We start from the raw sequence: 8784 nt of genomic DNA on the forward strand, positions 1-8784 counted from the left end.
GGGGGGGGGGGCAATAAAGGATGCCTATAAATATGATCGCATATTGTGATGAGCACTGTTTGAAAAAGCCAAAGCTTCATTTGTTATACACCAGAGCATCTAGATTCTATCAGCCGGAGTCTCTCGATTTTCTTTTAATTTTACAGTTCCCTGATCGTCATATGTTCATTTCTATCAAGTGTACGCAAAATGTGCATCTCACCAGATCACCTGAACAAAGAAGTCTTAGAAGGGGAATTTAACTTAACCTAGATTGCACTCAATATGTTTCTATATTTAACATGGCCCGTTCATCCATATTATCTGCCATGACTCATGACTCATCATCGCCAATGTCCCTAACCAGAGATAACACAATGAAAATGTTGTTGTATTTTGCTTTAGATTCCTCTATAGTTACGGGAATGAAAGAAGAGGAATAAACTGAGTGACTTCTAAGAACCAAGGGTTTACAGTTTGATTCTGGTTACCTTTTGTATACTGTATAGTTCCTCTTATGTTAGCATCAGCTACAGCATACGTACTCCAACTGTGCCAGTTTAAAGGTGAGCTGCAATAACATTCTTCATTCTATCTTGGAGCTCACACATGTAGCAGGTATTTTAGTTACAGACTTGGGTTGCTTTGACAGCCTATGCTTAAAAAAAGACAGACTACAAAAGCACTAGCAAATTACAATATTGGCTATTACAATTTCCAAATATGAAATCAAACTGCTTCAAAATTCTGCACAAATGCTAAATTGTAGATTGAAAAGCTTTCAGTCTCTAACAATCCCCACATTTATTCAACAAATAATAAATAGAGCTTTTCAAATAAAACACCCATTATTGAGGGAGCTACAGAGATTTGTCTAATTTTATGGTACATTTGACTCAGATGACAGATAGCTTTTGTAGTTATTCTTTAAAGTATACCTTTTATGATAGAAATGGGGATGCTGCAATTGTGACCTCCTTCTGAATATACTAGCTGTCGGTGTCTAGTTTCAGTGCAGATTAACAGACTACAAATAACCAGGTAAAAAAAACATTACAGAAAAGTATGGATTTCTAATTTCTGTACTTTTTCTGAATCAGTGCCAGCCAGGAAATTAACATTTTAGGGAAGAAAGGTCAGCAGTGGCAGACTCTTTAATACATTGGTAGAAGCTGGAACACCAGCTGGTGGCACAGTGGTCCATGGACCTGAGTGCAGTTCCAGTGTCCACCAGCGGGTGTTTCCCAGCAGCCAGCAGGTCCCAGGAATTCACCTGGTTCTGGCTGCTGGGAGGATATACAGTATAGCTCCTTCTCAGGACTCTCCCAATGCCTCAGCTGTTTATCGGTGTGTCTACTTTCTCTGTCCCTCATACCAGTTATCCTAATCCTGCTGCCTGACCCTGCTTTCTGTATACCACATCCTCCTCATCCCACTGCCCATACCTCCTTCCTCTATGCCTTACACCTTGTACCAGTCATCTGGATCCTGCTACCTGTATCTGCTTCCTGTCATCCCTGTCCTCCTGATCCTACAACCCATGTGCTTTATCCCCTTTCTGGCCCCATTCCTGACCCTTTTTACCCACTGTTCCTTCAACCCATTTGACCCTGACTGATTCCTCCTGCTGCTTTGTATATTGCTCAGTTAGTGTCAGAGTTTCTTACCCTTCCTTGTCCAGTTTCTTGCAACATGGCTTGTATTGTTTCTGGCACCGTTGTTCTTCCTGGTGACCCCCTCTTATGCTCAAACCAGATAACATCCTCATTCTGCACTACTGGCAAAACACCTTGCAAATTCCTGTCTCAGAAAAACAAACACCAGATAACTATTTAACCTCCAGCTTGTCTATTCAGTCTCCTTCCTTGCGCTTGTTCTGAATAACCACGTGCGCTGCTGTTGTTCCTGATTTCCATTTACGACCCTGGCTCTTGCTGACTGGTCTCCTGGTTTTTTTTTTTTACTCTGGCTTTGTTTCCATTCATCCTACTTTTAGTGTTCCCTGACCTGGTCTGGCTGACTACCCACTGTGGCTTCTGGCCTATGGCTTGACGCTGACGACTTCCTGGACTTTCTCCATTTTTTTGCATTATGTTTATTGTTGTTTTAAAGTGACATTAAAGTCAAAAATCTTTTCCCCTCCCCCCAATGTTAATGTCAGAATTTACCTTAAATGATGTTTCTTAATCCGATCTACTTCTTCTTTCCTGTCCTTTTCATCTGTCCCTCCAGCGCTGCGGCGGGTCTCCGATCCAGAGCTTACTCTTCTGGGCTTGCTGGCACTTCCTGTCCCACGGTGTCTGCATGTGGGTGCACGCGTCCACAGACTTACCTTGTGTCTGTCCTCGAGTCCTGGCCGAAAATGTGATCTGCGCATGATGCTATGCGGCCGCCCGAGAATTTTCACATTTTCGGACGGCAGCGCGCGCGGAAGACACGGGTAAGTATTAACCCTTTTCAAAGCAGTTTTTTTTTTGCATATATCTACTGCTTACTAGCAGTAGATATATGCAAAAACACCCGAGGCTTTAATTATCCTTTACGTTCCTGTCTGGTTTCTTGGTTTCCTGACAGTTAGTTGTTAGTTAGATATCTCACACTTGTACTAACACACTCAGTTAGTCCTTTAAGATGGTTAGGTAGGATTGAATTACTAAAGGAATAAAGCAAAGTACAAAGTGAATATTCAGTTTAAAAAGTGTATGTTTACTTTCCAGTGTATGTGTTCACTTTGAATACCCATTAATCTGCTAAAAAGCAGGGTTGCTGCTGCCACATGATTTGTTGATTGAACTTGCAGAAGAACTCTGGGCAAATGACAAATAAACCCTTCCAGTGGGACTACCCCCACACTGCAAGGGTTAAGTGCTTATTTTGGTCTAGGAACCAAAATAAAAATGATATACTTACTTGATCCTTGGTCTCACCCGGCTGCTATCAGTCCCCGCAGACTCTGGTGGTGGATTGTCACTGTGACGACATGGTGATAAGTTTATAAGTTAAATGTGTATTGGTGTTGGGTTATGTTTGAGTGCGTTATGCTGTGTGACCTGGTTATGGAAAGACTATCAGCACCATCCCTCGTTATCTCCCATTGTACTCTGAGGGAGCTCAGAACAATGACATTCTGGCCAGGCTGGCTCCTGCTATGGCTGTCTGGAGTTCTTTAGCAGGTGGACACCTGTGGTGTTGAGCAGACCGATTGTCTGGGAGGGGAGGGTGGATGTGATGGGATTATATTCTGATTTAATCACTTGCTGTATAAAAGTTTGTGCAGTTGCTCAATAAAGCAGAGTTTGTTTACCCTACACTGAGTCCCGACCAGTGACTGGGGAAACTGGGAGCTACATATCAGCGGGTTCCAATATCTCCTCAGCAAGGAAGAAGACAGCGGCGGACATACTCATCCTGAGTACGGGGGTCCGTCACAGTCCCTTTGTGTCCTCACGTCTAATACACTGTATTAGTTGTGATGACTCACGGGTCATTAGACTGCCGGAGCAGAGGGGGAGAGAGGCTGCAGGGACTAGTCTAGCAGCCAGGATTGTCTGAGGATCGGGTGAGAATATCTTTGTTATTTTACACCCAAGACCAAAATGAGCACTTAATCCCCCCCCCACCACCCCAGTAAGAAGAACAGTGAGCAGTAGTCTTCTTATACTAGCAGTTAGAGGTTGCACTGCCTTGGATTCCATACTGCAGACTTACAGCTATGAGATTGTAGACACAGGAGAGCATAGGCACACTCACATACCAGGAAGTTCACTGCTATTTTTTTTACAAAAAAAGTTTTATTCTTTTAAAATAGTTAGACACATAAGTGCAGTAGAGACTTACAGCAGATGGACAGCAGTGAGAAGTCCATTAAAAAAGGAACTTATTTTGGGGTACTTGGGAAGTCCTCCATGACATGCTTCAGCTGATGTTAATTCCAGTAAGTCAATGACACATATAAAAGGTCTCTCACATGGACACAGTGGAGATGTCCTGGAATCAAAGGGGGAAAAGGATGGTGTGTATGTGTGAGAGTAGAACTTAGAGAAGGAAAGAGAAAGAAGGAGATGTTCCATGGAGAGTGCAGTGGGAGTAACAGGATAAGGGTAGAATGAAAAAGTAGAGGATGGAGAGGAACTTCCTCAGGGAGATAGAAAAGACCAGAGATCTAAGATCATGACCTAGATTGATATAAGCAGGGGTCCTTTTGTAAATCCTATTCTCTATTTTTTAGGAGGAACGGAAGACAAGTTACATTTCTTGCTTAGACACAATACGCTTTTCTAAATGTTCCTTTAAATACAACAAAGCTTCACTTTTTGCATTTAGGACTACTTTAATAATCAATTAATTTATGAATGAAGTTTAATGACTAGGACGAGTCAATTCAGCAAATGCTGGTAGCCCAGACCAGCCCCTTAGTACTTTTTAGATACTGTAATTGTTCTTGCAAATGGCAGAGAGCGCAGATCTAGACCTGATTATGTGCCAAATGTACGCCCATCTTTTAAATGAAGGCTAGACCTTGAAAGGGTACTGCAGTCATAATTTTCATATTGCTGGCAAAACCTCCAGCATAATCTCCCACAGCAAGCTGGCTAACTCCCAAAGTGTAAGAGAGAATAGATGCGGAGTGACAGAACAGTCACATCAATTAAATGTAAAATAGGCTATGCAGATTGAATTGATTTGGCTGCAACTGAATCAGTCTATGGATGCAGCCTGCCAGCTACACACGTGGAGAGCCCTCCTTTCCAAATATCTTGAAGGTATGATAATTGTAAGCAATTTCACAGGTTTAATTATCTTAATTATCATAAGCCAGTTTCTACAAAATAATTATTTCTGACTCCTTCAGGAGAGCATGTACCTAAATTGCCTCATGCTATCTAGTCATAATCATCTTTTACGATGCACTGAGTGGTATATGCCATTCCCTGTCTTTAATACAGTACTTGGATAATTTACTAGCTGAAAGCTAGTGTGTAATTTTGTTTTATAATCTGATTGCATCCTTAAAGAAAGCCTATCAGTACCTTAATGGTAGCAAACAGGCTGCACTACTCACCACAACAATGCAGGCACCTAGTGGTATCTATACATGCCTTAAGAGCCCGTTCACACCAGTGAGCTGCAGTAATGCGGTAATGCAAGTAACGTGTGTTGGTGTACTGCAGTGACATTTATTGTGAATAGCACCCTAATGAATCTTAACAACATACCTGAACCTCAGCCCTGCACAAAGTCTAGAGTTGCAGTACCATGTATTCTGGTGTGTTGTGCTAGCAAAACTAGGCACCGGAGCAATTTTTGGTCCATTGAGGTTCATCATCAAGCAGTCCATTCACATAAATGGGCTTCCCTGCAATGCCCACATGCAATGCCCATGACAAAATGCTTGTTAGCTTCTCTGTGTTAAATGCACCAAAACAGACTTCTCTGGTATCAATGGGCCCTTGGGGGCACATTTGTTCTATACCAGAACCTGGTGCTCTCAAGGATCTCAGTGGTAGGAACTCATGTGAATAGCAACTGGCCAGCATTTTATTCTATGCAGTAAAGCATCCCCCTAAAAAGCTTCACCCTTTTTAACCTGAACATCTAACACTTAAAGTGTATCTAAACCCAACAATGAAAATGTAATATATTGCAGCTTACCTGTCCCTAGATGTGGTGACTGCATTAGTTTTATTCCTCAGGCATTTTACCTAAATTTTCACTTGGTGTGAAGAGTTCCTGCCTTCTGAAGTGGCCACAGGTTATGTTAGGCTGGGTTGGGGTTAGCATTTCTGACACCAGTGCATCATCCCGATCGCAGAGTCTAAACGTCACATAACCACCATGAGCAGGGTGCATTTACCATTTTCTTGGTCCCTAGAGTCTTGTATACTGTATATATGTGCCATAATGCCAGAACATCCTGCTTTGCATCTGTATGCTCTGTAGCTCATAACGTGTACTATCCAAAGGAATAACTGTCATGTCCCTACGACTAAAATTTTCAATTTTATTAGAGATTAAACATATTCCCCCTGATTTAGGAAAAATGAATGGTTTACAGACTGTACTCTCAGTTTGCAAAGACCTATCCCTCCCTTGTGATTTGTAGTTGCATGGTCTGTTAGGATTATTGAAAGGTTTGTGGGATAACAGGTTGATTACTCTTATCTATTGCCACAAGCCTGCAAGGTCCAGTCTGAAACTCATTACTGTTTTATTTCCTCAAATGCCCAGGCTCAAGCCAGCTATTTGAATTATAAATTGTCTATTACTGATCACTGAATTGAAAAATATCTGTAATTATCATGTCACTTCTCACAGAATGCAACTGTTGTCTCTCTGCCATTTGTGCTGCTGGCTTGCAGCCCTGCTAATAGGAGGATAGAGAAATGAAACTCTGGGAGCAGTGTGCGACATCCCCAGAAGTGACATACCCATGAGGAGTCCCTTTGCACACTGCTCAGCCACTGCAGATAGATGAAGCTAACATGCCGTCACATGACCTAGCTAAAGCGGTATTGTTGATACTCTATAGTAAAAAGATAAATGTCTACACATATTTCAAAATAATTGTGTTGGGTTTACATCTTACATCTTTACATCTTGATATGAGCGTACATTTAGACAGTAATAATTATTGAAAATTTTAGGCTATAACCAAAGCCAACTAAAACTTAAAGAAGAACTCCAGTGAATGTTATTATTAACCCTTGCAGCGGGACTACCCCTGCACTGCAAGTGTTAAGTGCTCATTTTGGTCTAGGGAGACCCGAACCTCCGAGCAAGCTTGCCCTTAGACTGGTCCTATCAGCCTTGCTCCCCCTTAGCTGCAGTGGTCAAAGGTCTCCTTAAATCATTGCATCCAATACACTGAGTATAGGACTTGAGGAGGCAGAGGGACATACCATCACTGCAGTGAAGGAGGAGACAGGCTGGAGAGAATGCTGTCACAGCCAGTTGGCTCCGAGGATCGGGTGAGTATAACTTTGTTATTTTCCTCTCTGAGACCAAAACGAGCATTTAACACTTGCAGTGCAGGGGTAGCCCCACTACAGGGGTTAATAATAATTTTACCCAGAGTTCTGCTTTAAAATCTTCATTTAGAGGTACAAAACTGGCAGGCACAGGTTTGTTTTATAGCAATTCACATTTAACAGCATTTCAATGCACTTTAGCAACAAATCTGCGTTCCAAAGCACCACAATGCACTGTAAAGCTGTGCCATGATTTGTGTTGTGCTGCATCGACAATAATTGTTCAGGTATATGTTTGGTGTGTTGGCAGCCGAACATTAGATACACTAGCAACAGTAGCAATATAATTTGCTTCTCTAGTGCGAACTTCCTCTCTTTTTCAGTTCATGAGTAGCTCCACCTATCAATAACAAGAAGAAAATGTACTGATTGATATGAAATGATAGCTCTCTGATCTAGCTGCTGTTGAGGTAATATGTGTTTGGACACATTTGAGAACCTGCCCCAGTAACTATCATAGCCCCTTAAAGAGGAACTCAAATCTGTGCCCAAAATGGCAAGCAGAGGGCAAAGGACAAGTCACCAGAATCTGCAGCTGATATTTCCCCATTACTGAACATGCCTTGTTCTGCATTGTGTCTCTGATGAAGGTGGCCATCTTGGTAGAGGCAGTGCTTTGCTTTCTCAGGTCAGAACCCCCACTAATGGAGAACAGTGAGCAGCAGAGTAGTCACCAAATTCTGCTTCAAATCTCCTAACATTACCAGTCAGAGGGAGTAATGCCTTAAATCTCACACTGCTGATACAAAACTATTAGGCTGTAGGCACAGGAGAGCCTAGGCACACATTGCCAGGGATTGCACTGCTATTTATCAGGTGGAGTTAAAAATACAAGGTCGTTTTTCCTGGGCAACTACTTAGGCAAAATTAAAATTTCTCGATTTCCCCTAGAACATAGCAAATTATCACTTCAAGTCACTGAGTTCAGGTCTACTTCAATTGATGGTTCAGACATTGTGCTGCAATATCCTCCCTGCTACTTCCCAGTCCATTTCCACTCACACAAAGTTAACATCCCTGTAGAGTTTACTAGCCTATGGATCTCTATTCATTGTTTATGCTGAGGTTTTTGGGTGCTCCTGCACATCTGAACACCCTTTCAACTCTATTAGCCACTTAAGATATAACCTGAAAAAAACTGTAGGTATTGCTGCATGCATTTTCGATTTTTAAAGGGAACGTATAGTGCATTTTTAACACATATTAACCACTTGAAGACCATGGTGTTTCACTCCCTTCTTGGCCAGGCCATTTTTCAGTATTCAGCACGGCAGTACTTTGACTGACCTTTATTCCGTCATGCAGCACTGTACTGAAATGAATTTTATACCATTTTTTGGGGACAGATAGAGCTTTCTTTTGGTGGTATTTAATCACCACTGGGGTTTTCATTTTTTACTATATAACAAAAAAAGTACCCTAAATTTTGAAAAAAAACCCATGTTTCCCTATATTATATTATGAAACATTTATTATCACCCCAATTTTTTGGTACAATATAAAAGTCGGGGTCACGTCGCGTAAATAGACACTAAACATGTCAAGCTTTAAAATTGCGCGCGGCCACGAACTCACAGAAAACGACCGCAACCAAAATTGGCCATAGGCGACACTTTAAAAGTTTTTACCGCTCATCAGTTTAGTGTTATCGGCGATTGATGGCCCTAGACTTATTGCTCTCACTCCGACGTTTGCAGCGATATGTAACATGTGCGGCATAATGGGCGCAATCGTCGTTTTCGTACATAGGCGCACCCGACGCATGTTTGCGTGTGTA

This window comes from Nanorana parkeri, unplaced genomic scaffold (assembly GCF_000935625.1).
Source record: "Nanorana parkeri isolate BGI_ZX_2015 unplaced genomic scaffold, ASM93562v1 scaffold361, whole genome shotgun sequence".
Lineage (NCBI taxonomy): Eukaryota > Metazoa > Chordata > Amphibia > Anura > Dicroglossidae > Nanorana > Nanorana parkeri.